Source organism: Prionailurus bengalensis, chromosome B2 (genome assembly GCF_016509475.1).
Source record: "Prionailurus bengalensis isolate Pbe53 chromosome B2, Fcat_Pben_1.1_paternal_pri, whole genome shotgun sequence".
Classification (NCBI taxonomy): domain Eukaryota; kingdom Metazoa; phylum Chordata; class Mammalia; order Carnivora; family Felidae; genus Prionailurus; species Prionailurus bengalensis.
In genome coordinates, this window is record NC_057349.1 from 108,603,445 (window position 1) to 108,625,268 (window position 21,824).

The window sequence follows — 21,824 nt, forward strand, 5'->3', positions numbered from 1 at the left end:
CAGGAAAATGTGACCTAAGAAGTTTTTACTTCAAATACTATGAGAAGAGAGTGTCACTTTCAATGATTTTATAAGTTAAGAGAGCACCAATAATTTCTTTAAAAAATAATTTTATAAAACTACTGAATCAAAAGAGGGGCATAAAAATTAATATATAGTTAAGGAAACACTATTATATAAAGACATTCAATGAGAAAGAAAATCATGAATATAGAACTTAGACCAAACAGCTGTGGAAATTAAGTTAAAAAAATACATAGAATGTTATAAGTAATAGCTATGTAGTATTGATATAACTAGTAATAATTTAGAAATAAAAAATTTAACTCTGCTAAATTTATAATTTTTATAGCAAGAGCCAATAGATATTTTTGAATATTAAAATGACACTGTTTTAAATAGTCAATGTATTTAATATTTTTATTAACTTTAGAGAGGTTTGGGGAAACGTAACTTATTAAGAAATATTTATGTAAGTATCAGCAGTTGCCTCAGGTTCAACTCAGATATATGGAATACAATAATGTAAATTATATATCACTTCTCTTTTTGATAACAGCCATTCTAACAGGTATAACCTGATATCTCATTGTGGTTTTGATTCACATTTCCCTGATGATTAGCGATGTTGAGCACTTTTTCATTATCTGTTGGCCAATTATATTCTTTCTTTAGAAAATGTCTATTTGGGTCCTTTGCTCATTTTTTAATTGTGTTGTTTGGGGTTTTTGATATTAAGTTCTATGTGTCCCTTTTATATGTTGCATATTAACTCCATATTAACATTTGCAAATATTTTCCACCATTCCATATGTAGATTATCTTTTCATTTTGTTGAAATGAACAAAATTTCATTTTGTTGATTGTTCCCTTTGTTAAACAGAAGCTTTTTAGTTCAGTGTGGTCCCACTTGTTTATTTTATCTTTTGTTACCTTTGCTTTTGCTGTCAAATCCAAAAAATCATTGCCATGACCAATATCAAAGAGGTTACGCCCTATGTTTTCTTCTAGGACTTTTACTGTTTCAGGTTTTTAAAAAGACAAGGGATAACAAATGCTGGAGTAAAAGGATCTTGTACACTGTTGGTGGGAATTTAAACTGCACAACTACTGGGGAGAACAGTATGGAGGCTCCTCAAGAAATTAACAATATAATTACCATATGATCTAGTAATCCTAATTCTGGGTATATGTTCAAAGGAAACAAAACAATTGTCTTGAAGAGATATTTGTATTCCCATGTTGACTTTATTCACAGCTATGTAGTAGTGATATAACTACACTTTATTCACAATACCGCGTGATATAAACACAGCTTTATTCACAATAATCAAGGTATGAAAACCACCTAAGTGTTCTTCAAGAGATGAATGGTTCAAGAAAATGTGATATATATACATAGTTGACCTTTGAACAAAATGGGTTTGAACTGTGTGGATCTACTTCTATGCAGAATTTTTCTCAAACAGGACAGTACTATAAAGGTATTTTCTCTTCTTACAATTATCTTAATAACATTTTCCGTTCTCTAGCTTACTTTATTGTAAGAATACAGTGTATAATACATAAAATGTATAAAATACAAGTAATCTGACTGTTTATGTTATCAGTAAGGCTTCTTGTCAATAAGAGGCTATTAATTAAATTTAGGAGGAGTCAAAAGTTATACATAGATTTTTGGCTGCGTAGGAGGTCAGCATTCCTAATCCCCATATTGTTCAAGGGTCAATGTGAACATACATATGCACAATGTATATACAATAATATAATAATATATAATGGAATATAATTCAGCCTTAACAAAGAAGGAAATCCTTTCATTTGAATAACATGGATGAAACTGGGGGCATTATGCTAACTGAAATATGCCAGACAGAGAAAGACACATACTTCATGGTATCACTTATATATGTAATCAAAAAAAGATTAGAACTCATAGAAACAAGTAGAAAAGTGGCTGCCCAGAGCTGGGAGCTGGGGGAAATAGGAAGAGGTTGTTAAAAGGCTACAAACTTTCAGTTGTAAGATGAATTAGATCTGAAAATCTAATGTATAACATGGTGATTATAGTTGATAACACTCTATTGTGTAATTGGAATTTGGTAAGAGAGAACTTAAATGTTCTTGCCACAGAAAAGAGGGGATGGATTTGTTAATTAACTCAAAGGGGGAGATTCTTTCATAATATCTATGTATATTGAACCATCACACTGTACACTTAGAATATGTTAAAATTTTACTTATCAACTATATCTCAATAAAGCTGAAAAATTTATACATTTATACAAAACATGTATAAATCATACTTATATAAAATATAATTTCCATAATATGTTCCATAAATATGAAATATATGTAAATATAACACACATAAATACATGTAAATTAGATTTTACATTAAAAATTCTAGATTTTGCAGCCCAACTCTAGATATTCTAATTCAGTAGGTTAGAGTTGAGGTCCAATAATTGGTTTAAAATAAATCCCCAGTAAAACTGATGCTGTTGGCTCAGGTACCATAGTTTTCAAACTGGTATTATTACAGTATTATAAAGCGTTTAATAGTAAGAATAGTGGAGTATCTTTGGCATAGACTAACATCTATCACTTATAAATGATAGTCTTTGGCAAATTAATTAACCTATCTTTGCTCCAGTATCCTTATTAATACATGGCTAGTGCATCATATTATTACCCTCTATATGTAGGATTTGTGAGGGTAGAAAAGATAGTAGGTATTAAGCAAGTACATCAGAATCATGCTCATAATACCTGCCCAAACAATGCAATCTTTAAATTTGTATTTATTTAAAATAATATGCATTGAAAGGTGCCTGTGTGGCTCAGTCGGTTGAGCGTCTGACTTCAGCTCAAGTCATGATCTCACAGCTCATGAGTTTGAGCCCTGTGTTGGACTCTGTGCTGACAGCTCAGAGCCTGGAGCCTGCTTTGGATTCTGTGTCTCCCTCTCTCTCTTTGCCCCTCCCCCATTCACACTCTGTCTCTCCATCTCAAAATAAATAAACATTAAAAAATTTTAAAATAATATGCATTGAGAGCTGCCTGGAATGATGTTTCCAAATGTTGTTGAAGGTTATTGATGGGTGGTAACATTTAATGATTTTGTCATGGTTTTTAAACTTTTTTTCTCTTTAGTTTGATTTTTTTACAGCTTTATATACAATCGATATACAGTAAACTGGACTAAAAATATAAACTGTATATCTTGATATATTTTAACATATATGTACATTGCTGAAATCAATACAATATCATCCCTCCGAAGTTCCTTTTACCATTTTATAATAGGTCCTTACTTCACTCTAGCTTTACATCCCTTATCCACACTGATTTGCATTTTATCAAACTGTGTAGACACTGAATTATGCATTTATACTTTTTGTCATGTGTACTATTTTTTTATCTGCTTTTTGTCCAGTATAATTACTTTGAGGTTCACTCATGTTGTTGCATGTGTCGACAGTTTATTCCTTTTTACTACTGAGCAGTATTCCTTCTGTGGGGATATACCCCAGTTTGTGTATCAATTCTCTGGTTGATGAACATTGGTGGTTTTTTTTCCAGGTTTTCACTACTACAAATAAATCTGTGTGCATTCATATTTAAGTCTTTGTGAAGACATATCCTTTTTATTTCTCTTGAGTAAATAGTAAAAAGAGGAATGGCTGGATTATATGCTAGGCATATGTTTGATATTTTAAGCAATTTCCAAGCTGTATACCAAAGTGGTTGTAGTATTTAATAATCCCAGCAGTGGTACATGAGAGTTCTAGTTATTCCACAATCTTTTCTAACTTGATGTGGTCAATATTTTAATTTTAGCTATTTTTGTGTTATGTGCGGATATCTCTCCTAGTTCTAATTTTCATTTCCCTAATGACAAATAATTTTAAGCATGTCTTGATGTGCTTATTTTCCATCTGTCTTATCCTGCTTGGCCTGCCATAACAATACATCTTAGATTGGGTGGCTTAAACAATAGATACTTGTTTCTCACTGGGTACTGGGGAGTCCAAGTTCAAGGCTCTAGCTGATTGGTTTCCAGTGAGAACTCTCTTCTTGGCTGCAGATAATTGTTTTCTTGGTGTGTCCTCACTTAGCTGTTTTATTTTTTTTTTTCTAATATTTATTTGAGAGAGAGAGAACATGAGTGAGGGGAGTGGCAGAGAGAGAGGGAGACACAGAATCTGAAGCAGGCCAGCACAGAGACTGTTGCCAGGCTCCCAAAGTCACAGACTGCGAGATCATGACCTGAGCCAAAGTCAGATGCTCAACCAACTGAGCCATCCAGGCACAGCCTCCTGTAAGCTGTTTTAATGTCCTTCTCTGACAGGGGTAAAGAGTGAGCTCTCTGATATCCCTGCTTTTTCTCCTTCTCTGCTATTATCTCTGTTCTGGATGAGTTTTGATTGATTTCTCTTCCCCTTTTTGGTCACATTTCCCTGATCCTTTATAGTTTGGTAAATTTAATTTGTGTAGTAGACAGATCTTAAGATGGACCACAGAGATGTCTGCCTTGATTATTTACATCCTTGTATAATTCTCTCCCCCTGAGTGTACTGGTTTAATGACTTGGTTCTAATAATCAGAATAAGACAAAAGTGATAGAATGTCACTTCTTTCATTAGATTACAAGAGACTGTAACATCTATCTTGTTGGCTTACTCTCTCTACTGCCTTCTTAGCTTGCATGCTTTGAAAAAACAAGCTACAATATTGTACAAGCCCACGTGGTAAGAAACTGATGGCAGGTTACAGCCAAGATAGTGAGAATCTGAGGCCACCAGTGAGAAGCTGAGGCTACCAGTTGAACAGTTTCCTACAAGGTATTGTACTGAATACTACCAATAATCACGTGAGCTTGGAAATGAATTTTTCCCTAGTTGAGCTTTAAGATAACTGGAGCCTAGCAGGCACCTTCTGAACTTTTAAGAGAACCAGAAGTAGAGTCTCTAACTAACCCGTGTCCAGATTACTGATGCACAGAAACTGTTTTTAGCACTGAATTTGTCATGCAGCTTTTTAATGTGGTAATAGATAACTAATAGTTTTCATGGTGGACATTGTGAATATGTAAACACGAACTAACAGTTTTCATGGTGTACATGAAAGGTGGGACCAGGACAGTCCTGTCTCACACTATTTGATCTTGCCTCTTCATATTGAAAGCTCACATTCCTTGAACATTTATAGGATAAAAAAAATCCTTGAGACTGGTTTTAAAGTATTTGCTTCTGCTGAGTGACTAGAGTACCACCGACCTGAAACCACATTCAACAGTATACTTAGCTTGGAGATTTAGGGATTACATTGGTAGTATGATCATAGTCCCAAAACTACATGAGAGGAAGTCTAAGGTTATGAATTCCTCTTGCTACATATATCAAGAAAAACTAAGGCAGGAAAGTTCCCTTAGAGTCTTCTTTTTTGGTGCCTATTTTGTTTTGATTCATCTTTTCACTGACCAAATGGTCCTTCATGGTTCTGGATTTTTACAGGATTTATAAAACTCCCATATCTGGGCCTCCTGACTTTCATGATCAATTAAAATTAAATATCTGGATTATTGGTAATCAAGTTTTACTATTATTTGCATATCCCCTAAAAGAATTTTGATAAGTTATAAATGTATGATACCTAAAATGTTTCAATTTAAATTTTGAATGGTCAAAAAATACATAATCTGTTGTGTTTTAATATTGAACTTTCAAAATAAAACTGTACTTCACCCTTCTAAATGTGTTTAGTAGAATATAAGTGAATCAATACCCACAATTATTCATATAAAAGTATATTATAATGTTATATTTTAGCATTCATATATTTTCCATTATTTACTATGCTAAGATGATCCCATGTGTATTTTCACCTGTTGTGTGAAGATTCGATAATCTATGCTGTGGATTAACAATAAATTTTATCTGGAGTAAGCTACCATAGCCAGCGTCAGTAGCAGAGAAGACCTGAGCTCTTATTTTCCCACTGTCCCATTGAGAAGATAGGGTGCTGTGCTGGACACACAATATGGATTGTATTCTAGTTGATAGACATTCTTTCCCATTTCTCTCCTTCAGGGAAAATGCAACATTATGAGTGAAGAGTCACATGAATAACGTGCATACCAGCAAGTCTATATAAGAATGACAGCATTTTACAAAAAAATATCTGGAATACCAGCTGCTCGTATCCTAGAAGAATTGTAGAGCCTTCTAAGGAGTGGAAAAGCCACTGATCCCATTGGAAACTCATTTCTGATATAGCCTTTGCTTCTGAGGAAAAGAAAAAAAAAAGGAACAATCCTACTTATCTCATGATCCAAACAATCTGGTGAGAGTACCTTGGATCATTTTCAGTCAACCTGTGCCTTCCTTTACCAGCTCATATTTGCATGGCAACTCCTACATAGGAATTTATCTTATGTTATATTTTATGCACAAGTTTGTGGAGCCTAAATGGGGGGTCCCTCGATTGAATGGAGGCCACCAAATGTGAGGCAACAATAGGATGGAAGCCAATGGCACAGGGGGTGAAATCATTCATTCACCTGAGGCAGAACAAAGGAGATAGCTTATTGAATACACTTCACGGGAGCAGCAGGCAGGACAGTAGAGACAGGCTGTCTGCAAAGAGGTAGGGGGTTAAGGCTGTTTTTAAAGGGGGACGATCAGGAGGTATGGTGATGTTTGGAATTCTCCTTTATTGGTAACAGTGCCTAGTTGTAAGCCCATTGATCAGTTAGGGGCTATGGATATTTTGAGGTGGGTCACCTGATGGGTCTTTCTGACATTCCATTGCTCAAGCATGTTTGCCTGAAAGCAGCCTCTACCAAACTTTTTTGTGGCCTACCATATTCTCTTCGACTAAATTATGTTTATAAATTGAAATTGATTTTTCACTTCCTCTAAAGCTCTAAATGTTAACCAAGTTCCTTTGTATTAAATCACTACCCAATTATTAATAGTACACAATTGATTAAAACATGAAAAATAAAATTTTACTGGAAATGTATTACTTAATGAGATGGATAGGTCTCTTAAAATTAATTCATGTACTCATAGATGAGTATGACTTATTGGTAGAATAAAGTAAGTGTCAATGGAAATTAACAGGAAATGGCAAGAGACTATGTGGGCCACTAATAAATTCAGGGCTTGCAAACCATGAATTAATGATTGTCATTAAGTACATTATTTATAGTAGAATCCTCAGCATATTCCAACTAGATTAATACAAAACAAGCAAGTACATAATGCACAAATAAGCAAGCAGTCAGCTGACCGGTGATAGTGAGCCAACTTGCACCCAAGTTAAAAAAAATGCATGAGAATTTTTCAGTGCCAAAATTTAGTGAAAATTACTTTCATAAATCTCAATAAACGTCTAAACTAACTTATCTCTGATATGTGTTTTTGAATCAAAGATCACTTTGCTATGTCAGAAATAAAATGGAAGTTTTTTACCTTCTATTTGAAATCATGCAAAAGAAGAAGCTGATTTGATTACAGGAACTGTGTGTGGTCAAGATTATTTTGGACTGTCCTTTTTAAATATTTGCTTTGTTTCAGATCTTTTCTCTTTTCTTTCACTTTTCTCTCCCCTTCCTCCTGTTCATAAACACTTCGAAAGTTTTGTTTTTATATTTGGAAAATGGAATGCAATCAAATTCAGTTATGTTAAAGTTTTGACTTTTTTAAAAAAGTGTTTTTTTTTAAACTGGGAGAATTATAACAAGAAAGGGCAAGAGAAAAACTAGAAATGATAATGCTGCTGGGAATTTGACTACAAGCAAGGTTTCAGGCAGATGATTTTTTTTAAGTTTAATTATTTTGGGAGAGAGAGGCAGAGAGAGGGAGAGAGAGAGACTCCCAAGCAGGTTCCACGGTTCCACACTGTCAGCAAAGAGCCCACCATGGGGCTCCATCTCAGGAACCACGGGAGCATGACCTCAGCCACTTAACCAACTGAGCCACCCAGGTGCCCAGGCAGATGAATTTAAAAAAAAATTGATATAAGTTAATGTGGAAACTGATTTTCTTAAAGCTGTGGTCTGTATCCACATCCACTAGAAAGTTTTAGAGTAATCTGGAAACATTATATAGTTTGAAGACCTCTGCTCTCAGCCTTGAGGATCAGATGAACAAAGGCTACAGTGCATTTCAAATTTCAGTTAGTAGTTTGCATTTGTACTTTCTTGTCATCTTTTGGTCTCTAAGGATTTTCCTTACTTTCCTGCCATGCAGCATATTACCTTTAGTTAAGGAAGTTAAGAAAAGATGTGAATATATAATCTTTTTATTTGGATGTTTTTCAAAGTGGAAGATTTTGTTTGTTTGTTGTTGTTTTGTTGTTTAAGAAGGAAGAGAAGATAGTTAATATACCAATATACCTAAAGCAAATGTACTTCCATGTTATTTTAAAAATAAATATATAAATTTTTATTTATGTAAGTAAAATATATAATTTTGCTTGTTTTTTAAAAAATACTATTTATTTAGGTTTTGTCAAAATCTTAGATCATTTGCCCGTTTTAATATATTTGAAATTCGGGGCGCCTGGTGGCTTAGTTGGTTGAGCGCAGACTTTGGCTCAGGTCGTAATCTCACGGTTTGTGGGTTTGAGCCCTGCGTTGGGCTCTGTGCTGACAGCTCAGAGCCTGGGGTCTGTTTCAGATTCTTTGTCTCCCCTTCTCTCTCTGCTCCTCCCCCACTTGTGCTCAGTCTCTCTTCCTCTCTCTCTGTCTCAAAAATAAACATTAACAAAATTGAAAAAAATAGTAATATATTTGCAATTCATAAGAAAAAGAATGTGGTTAGCCAATCAGTTATTAAGTAGGTTATTGCTATATGTACAGCACTTGTTTAATTGATAAAATTGAATTTCTATTTTTTAATTAAAAAATATTTTTTAAAATTTATTTATTTTGAGAGAGAGAGATAGAAAAAGAGCATAGGCGGCAGGGCATGTGGGGCAGAGAGAGAGGCAGAGAGAGAGAATATCAAGCAGGCTTCTCACTGCCAGCGCAGAGCCCAACATGGGGCTCATGGTCACAAACCATGAGATCATGATCTGAGCTGCAATCAAGAGTCAAATGCTTAACTGACTGAGCCACCCAGGTGCCCCTATAAAGTTGAGGTTTTGAATGGGAGATAGAATAGTGTCAAATTTGTGGATAATAAGGATTTGCATATAACATAATAAGAATCTTCAGGCAAAGTGAATTAATTATGATAACAAAATGTATTTTTTTAATGTTTATTTATTTATTTGGGGGCATGGGGCAGTGATGGAGGGAGAGAATCTGAAGCAGGCTCCGTGCTGTCAACACAGTCTGACGTGTGGCTGGATCTCGCAAAGTATGAGATCACGACCCGAGCAGAAATCAAGAGTTGCATACTTAACAACTGAGCCAGCCAGACACCCCAGAAAATGTATTTTTGAAGGACACCTGGGCATTATATCTTCTGTGTTTGCTTCCTGGTGATAATATAAATATAATGTTTGTGTACATTTCTTCAAAAAGAAGGTAGTTATTATAAGATATTTTCAGGACCACTGATACAACATATGAGTATATAAGAGCAGTGACATACAAGAATTAGCTTTCATCTGTGTGGTCTTGTCAGAGATTCTAGATACCAAGAAAGCTATTTGAAGATACTATGTATATGTTCTTGTCTCATGTGGGTACCACACTTCTGATAAGATTTTGTCTCAGGCTAATCAGATGAAGCACCTAAAATTGAGGGATGTTGAGTGAGTACTGCCTCTACTTATTAATCCATAACTACCTGACATTCTTTGGGTTATATCAGGAATAGGTTTTGCATGACAACCATGGCTCCTATAGTTAGTTTTTAAGGGACTCAGAAAGTTATAGGAGAGAATGATGAGGTAAGAGTATCTCTTAGAGTCCAGCTGACAGAGCCTTTGAAGACACTGAGTTTTTGAGGAAGGTTTTGTGGGGAAATTGTATTTAGTGGAATTTGGCACCATTCACCTTCTTCTGACTGATAGGGCTAGTAGATAATAAACCCAATTGTTTGGTTCTCTTTAAGCAGTAAAGGCTTTCTTGAAAATCCAAAGGGATGGGTAGTCTTTCACATAGAAGGCAGAAATTGGATGAATCTAGAGGGTTTAAATATGAGAGGGGATTATTAGAGCTGAGAAAACTCTGCCCCTCTAATTGAGTCTATTGTCCTGTGTGATTCTGCCTGAAGGAAGAGGCTGGTTCCAATGTAAAGTGCGTTTTTGTTGTTAATTTGTGTTATCTTAAAATAACACTGTTTTTAAAATATGTGTGTTAAGTTTTCCCCTCACACAAGGTCTATTTGATAATGTACAGTATGGAGAGGTTGGGTTAAAATTTGTGTTCAGTAGGAGCAGAGTTTAATTATATAGGACTTGTGAGATAATATAAAATATATATAAAAATATATATAATATATATTATATTATATTTATATTTATATATAATATATACAATACAATATATAATATATACAATATAGTATAATATATGTATAATATATATTATATTATATTGTATATATTATATTATATTATATTATATATATACAAAACATATAAATATATATATTATATGTATATATATATATACACACACACAATATATATATTTCTCTGTCCCTGGCACAGAGCTCCTAAAACCCTTATAATTTCCTAAGTGAAAGTAGCACTAAGAGCATCTCTTTTTCTTTTCTTTTGTTTTAATACAATTTATTGTCAAGTTAGCTAATGTACAGTGTATACAGTGTTTTGGGTGTAGATTCCCATGATTTATTTCTTTTTATAATATTTGTCTTTGACCTGTCCCTGACAGAGGGCTCCTAAAAGCCTTATAATTCCTAAGTGATAAGAGCATTGGAAATATATTTTGTTCTATTTGAGACAACTCTGAATGGGTTCCTGGATGGCACCTGGGTGAGGGCTGGTCACTAAAAGGCCAAGCTATGATTGGAATCTTGGAATATGCATCCTCAGCCTCCACCTTCCAGAGTGACAAACACATTGACATCAGGAAGGTGATGTGCCCCAACTCCCCTGGGACAGAAGCTCCTGTGCTCAGTATCCTCCCAGACCTTGTCCTATTTACCTCTTCCTCTGGCTGTTCATCTGTATCCTTCTTCAGGTCCTTTAATAAAATGGTAAATGTAAGAAAGTGTTTTCCTGAGTTCTGCAAGCTTCTCTAGCAAGTTAAATGAACCTAAGGAACAGGTTGTTAGAACCTCCAATCTATAGTCCATCGGTCGTAACACTGGTGATAGCCTGGGGTTATGACTGGCATCTGAAATTGGTGAGGAGGAGAAAACAGTCTTGTGGGACTGAGCCCTGAACCTCTCGGATGTGATACAGAGTGCCAGAATTTAGTTAAATTTAAGGACAACCAGCTGGTGTTGCACAGAATTGGTTGGTGTGGGAAAAGCATCACACACTTGGTGATCAGAAATGTCAGAAGTGAAGTGTTCTTTGTGAGTAGTAAAGGAGACACACAAGAGAGAAACAGTCAGGAAGAACTGGATTTCCCTTGCCCAGGTGGAATAATGAATTTTTCTATATTACAGGACCGTAATGCAGTAAAAAAAGAAAGTAATTTCTTTTTCAAACTCTAGTTGCTGCCTGCCAGACAAAGACCATCAAAACCATACCTGTGGTCAAACAAGGTTAGGTTTATGAGTTCTTGTAATGAAGTTTACTGTGTGCAATATGGAACCTAGGGCATGTAAACAAGAGGAGTTTTTTTGTTCTTTAGAAGGGACTTGTTACAGAGTTTAGGTTTGTGTTGGTGTTTTGGGAGAGAGACCAGTGAAATGTGATTTTCCTGTGATTTGGGTAGTGTTAGAAAGAGAGAGAAAATCTATGGGTGTGTGTGTGTTTGTGTGTGTGTATATACAAATGTATTCTTTTTTCAATCTCAGAAATGGAAGAAATACAGTGAATCTAAAAAAAAATTCACCTCATGAGAGAAGTCTCTCATATGAGCCAGGAGAAGAACATGACTGGTTATTTTTGTGGTTTGAAACATCTTGTTTTTGTCTGTGTGAAAGATGTTTATGGAATGGTTTTATTTTTAATTGTTCCATCACGGTCAGAAAGTGACCTTTGATGATGGTACCCTCTGAAACTGTTTAATAGGAAAACAATCATACGGTGATGGAAAGGGATACATAATACAAAAGGTGTTAGAGAAGTTATTACTACTGATCTCAATGAATAAATATCAGTTAAAAAGAATACAACTGTATTATAATATGGATGCCATTATCATCCTCATTTTATAGTTAGAGAAACTGAAATTGAGAATGGTGAGGTATGCCTGAAGTCACCGAGCTATTAAGTAGTAACCAGCCTCACTTGAGAGTCTGGATACTTAACTAACGGGCCATGCTGCCTTATTTCCCCCAGGATCTATGATACCTAAATATATGACCCACCAAATTTCAAGGAAATAGACGGGGACATGGATTTATTGGGATAAAACTCAGTATAAAAACCATTATGATTCAAGGGTATTATATCAGAATTGAGGACAGAACTGCAGGAAAATGTAATTTCCACAAAGCAGAAAAGCTGAAGGCAGATATATTATTTAGTAAATCTGGGAGAATCCTATGTATTTGACCTTGTCAGCACTTAACTTTAATTCAAGAACTAAAAGAGTCTTTAAATGATGTAAGCTTCATGTAGTTGCAGAATAATTGAAATTTTCAGTTCTGATAAGAAGTTACATTGGGTGAATAATGTCACCAGAAGCTGTATATATTTCTGTTTGAGTCTTGAGGTTGCAGAACCATGGAATATCTTTACCCTGAATCCACCCATGGCTAGTGGTACCTCTCATTCTGATAAATTGATATATCCTTATGTTGATAAATCAAGAAAGTAAACTAATGTGTTAAAGATTGTGCACTGGCAGGTGATAGAGCATGGCATGTTCTCTTTCTGCACTTATAATCCATCTGATAAAAATAAGACGCCAATAGCCATTACTGAAAAAAATGGAGTGGATTGATTAAAATGGTACTCTAGAAATAGTGATACGCAAATAAATTGCAGGCTGCATTGAATAATCAAAGAAATTGATGTTATGTAAGAATAGAAATTAGAAATTTGCTATCATGGGGTAAGTATTTTGACTAAGATCAGGCAGTGGGAATGGAAAAGATACTTCAAATAAAATGCAGTAGAATTAATCATGAATTAACACTGAGACAATGGAAAATAAGAAAGAAAATCCTGAGTATCAAGTTCAAACAATTAAGTGTTCCACAGAAAAGATGCTGAAGAAGGAAAAGAAGGAACTAGAAAAAAAAATGAAAGAAATTACAATTCAACTACCACTGACTCTTGAATAGTTGAATAGTGTGGAGGGTAGGGGGGCTTGGGGGCACTGACTCCAGCAAGGTCAAAAACCCATATATAACTTTTGACTCTCCCAAAACTTAACTACTAATAGCCTACTGTTGGTCAGAAGACTTACTGATAACAACATCTAGTAACACACATTTTGTATATATATTATACACTGTATTCTTATAATACAGTATGCTAGAAAAAAGAAAATGTTATTAAGAAAATCATAAAGAAGAAAAAATACACTTACAGTACTGTATTTATTGATTTTAAAAATCCATGTATGAGTTCAAACACATGTTGTTTAAGAGCCAACTTTAATGATACACTTATTAATAAAGAAGTATTTAATGAGATCCTATTTCATACAAGGCACACCTCTAGGTGCTGAGGCTACAGCTGTGATTAAAAAATAAAAATACAAATTCTTTACCTTTACAGTGCTTTTATGATGGTTGAAGAAACAGATAATAGGCAGCTAATCATAAATAAATTAGATGGTGAAGAGTGCAATGAAGTTGGCAGGATTGTAATTAAAAAATGGCATAAAATATCAGAAACTAACAGAGTTTCTTAAATTCTCTAATTTATTTTAAAATTATTCGTTTAAATCTAAAAAAATGGAAATTGTTTTAAAATTAAGAAAGATCAAAGGCAATTAAAAGTTGTAATGTTTTAACGGATGAACAGGGAAAATTAGTTTCCTAACAATGGTATTACTTCAGGCTAGAGGCGCTCCCCTCCATTATATCTGATATTTTGGGCTACCAATCCCAATATTAGGTCTTGGAAATTTGTGTTTTCTCTCTGGCACGTTATATAGTGTCCTCAATAATTTTCTTTTAGCTTGGTTCCTCAAAGAGTTTTGATCTGCATTAAATACAGGTCTGTGATTCTGACAGTCTTGATTTCTTTTTTACATCTTAGCTACTGTGCAGTTGCCAAATCTGGGCAGAAGTCAGGAGATAGGACTCCTGTCCAACAAATACTACATATTTGTAACCTTGGACAAATCATGCAAATTCTGTGAATCTATTTCATCATCTATAAAATGGGGATGATAGTACCTAATACCAAGTATTGACAGAATCAAATGAAAAACTATGCAGGCAAGTATTTTATAAACTGCAAAATTCACTACAAACATAGTAGAGGATTATTTTTCACTACATTACCTTGTAGAGGCTCACCAGGGCTTCTTAAGACTCATTTTGCTTTTCTCCACTGTATCCCCAGACTCCTGCTTTCCTTTGAATTTCTGAGCATTGCATATTAAATGAGATACAGTGATATACATATAAAGTGTCATAACTTATATTAACACTTCCCTTTAATAACTTCTCTTGAGAAATTCTATAACTTGTAACAGAAATTTTGGAGTTCTTATCTGCTACTATCAAACTAGTTCTGCCTCATGGAAATCCGGACTCTATTTACAGCCATAGGCCATTGATTGCATATATGATTTTCTAGTGCTGCTCAACTGTAAGTGGCTGACTTTGCAGTCTTATTATTTGTGCCAGTTTTCAGTTTCTCTTCCACATTCTTTCCACCAACAGCATATGGCTTTGCATGGTCTATTCAGTAAATACTCATAATTATTCCACTGAGCTTTGGTGACGATGAATGTGTGTGTTATTGGAGATAAATTGTGCAATCTGCAAGAAAAACAAGGATGCGTTTTTGCTTGGATATTTTTACTCATTTTGCCGCGGAGGCAGATGCTCTACTCCATAGTGAGGCAGGGCTTTGCTTTGGGGACCGGGATGCAGAGTTCATCACGTGCTTTGTGCTTTCGTATTTATACTTTACGACTGATTAGCATGCCTTCTACAAACACTTCTGGTATACGGATGTAACTACCTTCCGTACAAGGTTATAAGAATAAGATAATGCATGCAAAGGAGTATCCTTTACCATAAACAAAAACTAAGCTAAGTCTGAATGTAAATATTGCATGATACAAAATCAAAATATTTAATATCTCTTGATTAAATATTAGAAGTTGCTTTCTTTCTTGTGTTCTGACAAAATGAACGCACAGACAAAAGCAGTAACTGAGGTTGTATCAGCAACCGATAAAGGGTTTTTTGTTTGCTTTTTACTTTTCCTCTGCTGACCATTACCCTCAAAACTAAAGAAAAAAAATGAAACCTCTCCTTTCTAGGTTTTACAGTGAAATGAAATAGTAACACATAATTTCAGGGAGCTAGAATTCCTACTGTCAAGGAAAAACACATGCCCAATTACCAGTATTTCATATTTTTGAACACAAGAAAACATGAAGTGTGATCCAAATTCATTTGTGCATCAAAGCTGGAAATACACTGGAATTTTCTTTTATTCTAGAAAATAATTCTTTATGAGAAAAATGATGAAACAGCTTTAATGTGGATTTACTACTCCCATTGCTGTCCTGGATAAATCTTCACATTTTACTTTTTAACCAAAATATAAACCATCAAGTCACAGAAGGAACGAGTGAGCCTTTTTATATAAGCTTGAGGTCTGATTCAGTAGAAATGTATCTACAAATTTTGTGAACAAGGACATGAAAGTCTGTGTATGCTGGATCTGGAGGTTCATAAGAAGCTAATAAAATGAAAGGGTGGGGGCGGGGGGAAGCATGCCTCCTCTTTTGAAAAAGATTCTTTGGATTCTAGCGAAGTCAGTACAAAATACCAAGAGTCCATTCAGGCACAGTGTGATAATGCTCAATCTTTACAACTTGTCTTGGTTTTTAAAAATTATCCATTTTTTTCCCTGACATTCTGGAAAGCAGTATAACTTCTACCTTATTTTAATACTAATTGGCTACCCAGCTGAATGATGTCAATTAATCCCAGTTATTACTTTTTTAAAATATTTATTTATTTGGAGGAGAGTGCAAGTGGGGGAGGGGCAGAGAAAGGGGGACAGAGGATCCAAAGCGGGTTCTGCACTGACAGGCTGACAGCAGCTAGCCCGATGTGGGCTTTGAACTCGGGGCTTGAACTCAGGAACCACAAGATCATGATCTGAGCTGAAGTCAGATGCTCAACTGACTGAGCCACCCAGGTGCTCCAATCCCACTTGTAATATATATACAAGGTATTAGTATCTTCAAGAAAGAAGGGAGAAAATCCTGAACTAAATAAATGATAGCTTTACATTAAAAGCCTTGTTTAATTATCTCTTTATAAAATTATCTAAATGCAAGCTCATTTATATAGCCCTTTATCTTCCTTTGTAATTTCTTTTGCTGGATCAAATGAAAGGAAATAAGGTATCTCTGGTAGTGTATGAAGGCAACACTGAAGGAAATGATAAGGAGGGGAAGGTGGTATCATTTACATTTACCAAGTTCTTGATCCTTGCTGGCCAGTAGCCTTTGCTCAAGATTCAGTTGGAGGTATCTGAGATGTTTCTAGGCATACTCAGCTGACTTTTAATGTACTGTTGAGGTCCTACTCAAATATACAAATGATAGTTGTAGGTCACAGGGATGGCATTGCCATTCATCCCCCCCCTTTGGTATTATGTCTTTTGCTTTTTTGCACTAGAGTTAATCCTCAGAGGGCTAATATCTGAACTGACAAATAAAGATTGGTGAACTCTGAAGTGCTCAAGGGATGCACTATCAGTTCATTCATGCAGCAAAGGGGTCCTGTCTTTTAAATTAGGGAATTTTATTGCTTCCTAAAAGAACTCCCAGAGAATTTAATTGTTTGTTTGTTTGCATATATGTGGGAAAAGGAAACCTCCTCCAATTCTAAGGTATGGTACACCAGGAGATATTTTCTGGTTCTCAAGGAGTAGATTTAGAGATATTTTACATGGTGGAAGAAGAAGCAAAACATGAGCCTTCCATTAAGAAACCACATGAATACATTTTGTGTGAGCAGAAATATTCTATGATATATGGGGAAATGTTTTATCTCTTTCATTTTTCACTTATTCATTATTGCTCAATTTATTTCAAAACTGATTCAGGTCAACTGTAAAAAGACCTAAATGGAGTGGAACATGCCTTAAGTTGGGTTCCTCAGAAACAGATTTTGAGAAAAATATTTATATGAAAGGAAAATATTAGAAAGTGTTCTCAAGGGGAAAAAAACAGTAGGAAAGAGGACAATTGGGACTAGGAAAAGAACAAGGCCAAGAGAGAGTTAATACCAAGCAAAGTTTTTATGTACAGTGTCTATTCCACATGAATTCAAACTACTTCTGATTCTCTTTCCTAATGAGTATTAAAGAGAACACACATTTGTTGATCAATTTACATGTGAAGTGCCAGACGTCCTGTTGATCTGTTCTAGTAAAGATACCACATGTAAGCCTGCAGTGTCAACAAATGGCCATAGAATCCTTTGAGGAAAAATTGGAGGAATTACTACCATATAAACTCACTATTGTGTTATAGGGTCTTTCCGGATCCACATTTATATTCTCTTTTAATCTATGGGCACTGTTTCTTAGAACTACCTCGAGGTAATGTCCTATGTATTATAGTAATTCAGTGTTCCTTTTCTCTAAAACCCAGTTTTATAAATGCAAATTTTATCATTAACTCTAATCTGTAGAGGACAGCTCACACTGAGCTTCTTCACAATGCACTGGCCCCACCATCAGAGTAATTCTTATAACTGTAAGTGAAGGTAGGGTCTTCTGAACCCTATTCGAGAAAAAGACAGCTAGAGAAGGAGGTCAAGGTTATTGGGTCTTTCATAATTGATCCATTGAGAATACCCATCTCTCTTTGGCCACCTTTATATACCTTCCATAACACTCTGCTAGGGCACTTCCAGCAGTACTTTCAGTATGAACCATTACATTTTCAAAGTTTAGAAGAGTCATCCTAATTACAGTCAATTATTACAACCAGATCAATAATCTCAAGCATAGGCTTGGTGGTTATAGTTAAAGCATTACAAACAGGGCTAAATTGGGAGCTCTGGCAATTCTCCAATGCGAAAGCCCCAGGCCAGATAAAGAAGAAGTAGGACTCTGAGACTTGGGACAGAGATATCTGAGTAGATTTGCCAAAGAACATTGAATGCCATAACACTGTTGGTCTGCTGGAATGAATTGAAATGGAGCAGCAAGGATAGTATAGGCTGAGGATGACACGGAAGATTCACAGGTTGTATATGCATTGCAAACTGATGTTTATATGTGATAGAATAACAGACCATGCTTGAGAATGCATCTTGAGGATATCTTTCTCACTGAGGAACAGGGAAGTAGGACCAGGAAAAGAAAGGGGTAAGTAAGACTGTATTATCATACACAGTTCTGCTAAAATTAATTCTGGCTCAGTTTGAAAGAAGAGCTGTGGCAACAGTGTAGACCTCCAAATGGTCCGCTCAGAAGAAAACAATATGGATTATTTATACTCCTATACTCCTTAGGTATTGATTAAAAGCTGCCCCTTTTAATCAGAAATACTCTCTAGGGGTGCCTGGGTGGCTCAGTTGGTTAAGCATCTGACTATTGATATCAGCTCAGGTCATGATTTCATGGTTCGTGGGATTGAGTCCTACATCAGGCTCTGCACTGACGGCACAGAGCCTGCTTGGTATTCTGTCTCCCCCTCTCGCTGCCCTCCCCCACTTTCTCTCTATCTCTCTTTCAAAATAAATAAAAATAAACTTAAAAACAAAACAAAACAAAAATAAAACAAAACAAAAAACACAAAAAGAATCTGTAAAATCCAGAGAAATCTAGCTATCTGTGGGCAAAGGTAAAATGCTTTCTACCAGCCTGACCCCCCAAAATACTATGTTGGCCTCAAAAATAAAAGCTTCAATGTGCATTGTGAGGAAAAATTTTCTAGAGATTCAAGGGTATATGTGCAGAACATTGACAGTATTAGCCACAAACCCTTTTTACTATGCTCCATAGTTCATGTAGAAAATTACTCCTGCATTCAGAGTGAGGTAAATTTCCATTACAAGCTGCAAGGGATGATCATAAGAATAATAAATACACTGTCAATTGGTTCCATAGGTGATAGTTTTAATCTATTTTCAGTTGAATGTATGCTTTTCCAGTTGTTTTGATGGGTTTATGTGAAAAGTAAGCCATTCATGACTTACAAGCAAAAATGTGGGTGATTAGTGCCAACAGCTGGGTTTTTGGTATGCAAGCTGCAGCTGTAGAATAGATTGCATTTTGTTCTCTAATGTGAAGGCTTAATACAATTATGGACTCATTAATTCTACGCACTAACCCATTTAGAAAATCGTTTTCTGAGAAAACTAGATGAGGGATGAGGGTAGGCAAAGCCAAGGGTAGGTTTCTTCAGGAGAAAAAAAAAAGTGAAGAAACTAATCAAATTGGAAAAAATGAGGTCCTGGAAAATAGTCACTCTTCCTTGTTAAATACTGAAAAAGAAATTTAGTAGAAAATTAAAACATTCTTCAACATGATGTGAAAATTTGTGTAGAATTTCTAAAAATTTATATCCAGTCACTAGTCTTTCAGTAGAAACATGATGTACATGCATTTTCTAAAATTACACAATAAATCTATTTACTTTAGTTATAAGATTAACTTATATTGTGTAATAGGGGGAAATACGAATGAAGTAAGGATTATTGCCATAGGAAGACTATGCACCTCATAGCTTCTGGTCCTAGAAGAATGAAGAGATACATGGAAAACACCAATATATCTCTCTAAAAGCCCACCCAGGCCCCATGCTGTGGCAGATTTGCTGCAATTGCCATGGATGTTTATATAATAAAAATAAATGGTTGTTCTGGCAAGCCACTCAGATTTGGAATGATTTAGGTATTCCAATAGCAGACCAATACAATAAACCAGTCCCTAAAACCTGAATATTTTACCTCATTTATACCCACTATTTTTTCTGATACTACAAAAATATATCAAGTTTCAGAAAAGTTTTATGGATCTAGAGGGAAGATCTATTGGGGTCAGAAAAAATAGGGTCTGAATGGAAATAACCTTTTTTCAGTTCTGCCTTTTAAGAACCCAAATCAGCACTGACCTTGAGCATCATTCCATATCTCTGGGCCTGAAGTGAAATGCTGGAGTAGATGATCTCTAAAATCCCTTCAATTCAAATATTCCATGATTCTTTGCATTACGGTCTTTGTTAAAACTTGCTACTTGGCTATATGAGTAACACAAAGTCTAAGTCCCATGGCAGGATGCTAACTGTAAGAGCCCCAGTCCCTTCACTATCTACCTCATTCCCCCAATTTCACTTTAGTGAAACAGATGATTTATACCAACTACTGAGAGGTGATTTACCCTTTGCACAAGTCATGGCTATAATTGAGCAGAATAATTTAGACATGTTGATAAGAATGAGCAAGTTGCCAGTCTTTACAAAGAAGAAATATACAGGTTATAAAAATTGGTTCTGCTGACATCTTACAGAGCAAATCACATCAAGGATGAGTGGTGCTAAACATGGCATTGTGCTCACAGAATTTGTAGTGTGCTTTCCATTCCTCTGGAGATTAATGCCTGATCGACCCAACACATTTGAAATCATTCACATATAAGGGCATAAGTGTGAAGATGAACTCTAGGTGATTCGGTGGGTTATTCTACACTCAGGTGAATACCCTACTTCCTATCTCTGTCACCATCAGGATTAAATTATTCTGTCATTTTCTTCAAGTGGAATATGACTTGAAGAATGTCAGAAAGTCTCTTTCTCAAACTGTCTGTCTCACCCTGGCTCATAAAAATAGCTCAAATATCACCACTAGTCCTTTTCTAATATTTACTTGAAATTACTTCTGGAAGGGAGACATATTATATCATTTTGTAACTATTGACACATTAGTGGAGGTAAGTGATCACATTCTTCAAATAGCATATTAGTGAAAGATTCCTTCTTTATCTTTGTCCTCCAAAATATAATTGTGCTTTAGTGACTACTAAATGAAATCAAATTCTTTTAGATTCCTTTAATCCAAGTTTAACTCTCCTTTTCCAGTTTATATTCAACTCTTTTCCATGTTCAACCATCTTCCTATATGTACTAATTCTAGATTCGAGTCAGACCTAGCTCTTAATTATTAAGTTTTTATTAGGTTAAGTTTATATTCTAAAATACACATTTTCTTCTTTTATGTATCAAAGTTTTTTCAAATAATTTCCATTCACTACAGCATGTTAGACGATGTTAATTACTGTTGAGGAAAATAATGCTGATAAGGGGAAAGAAAGTAAAATGTTGCAATTATAGTGATAAGGGAAACATCTTGGAGTAAATAGCATTTGAGTAAAAATTTGAGATTGTAAGAAAGTGAACCATATGTTTATTTGGGAGAAGAACATTCCAGGAAGAATTAGTTTAAATTGGAAAGGCTCTGAGGCGAGCACCAGCCTTCTGTGTTTATGGTTTGAGATGGAATAAGCATAGGGGAGACTGTTAGGAGATAAGGCCAGAGAGAAAATGAACAGATAAT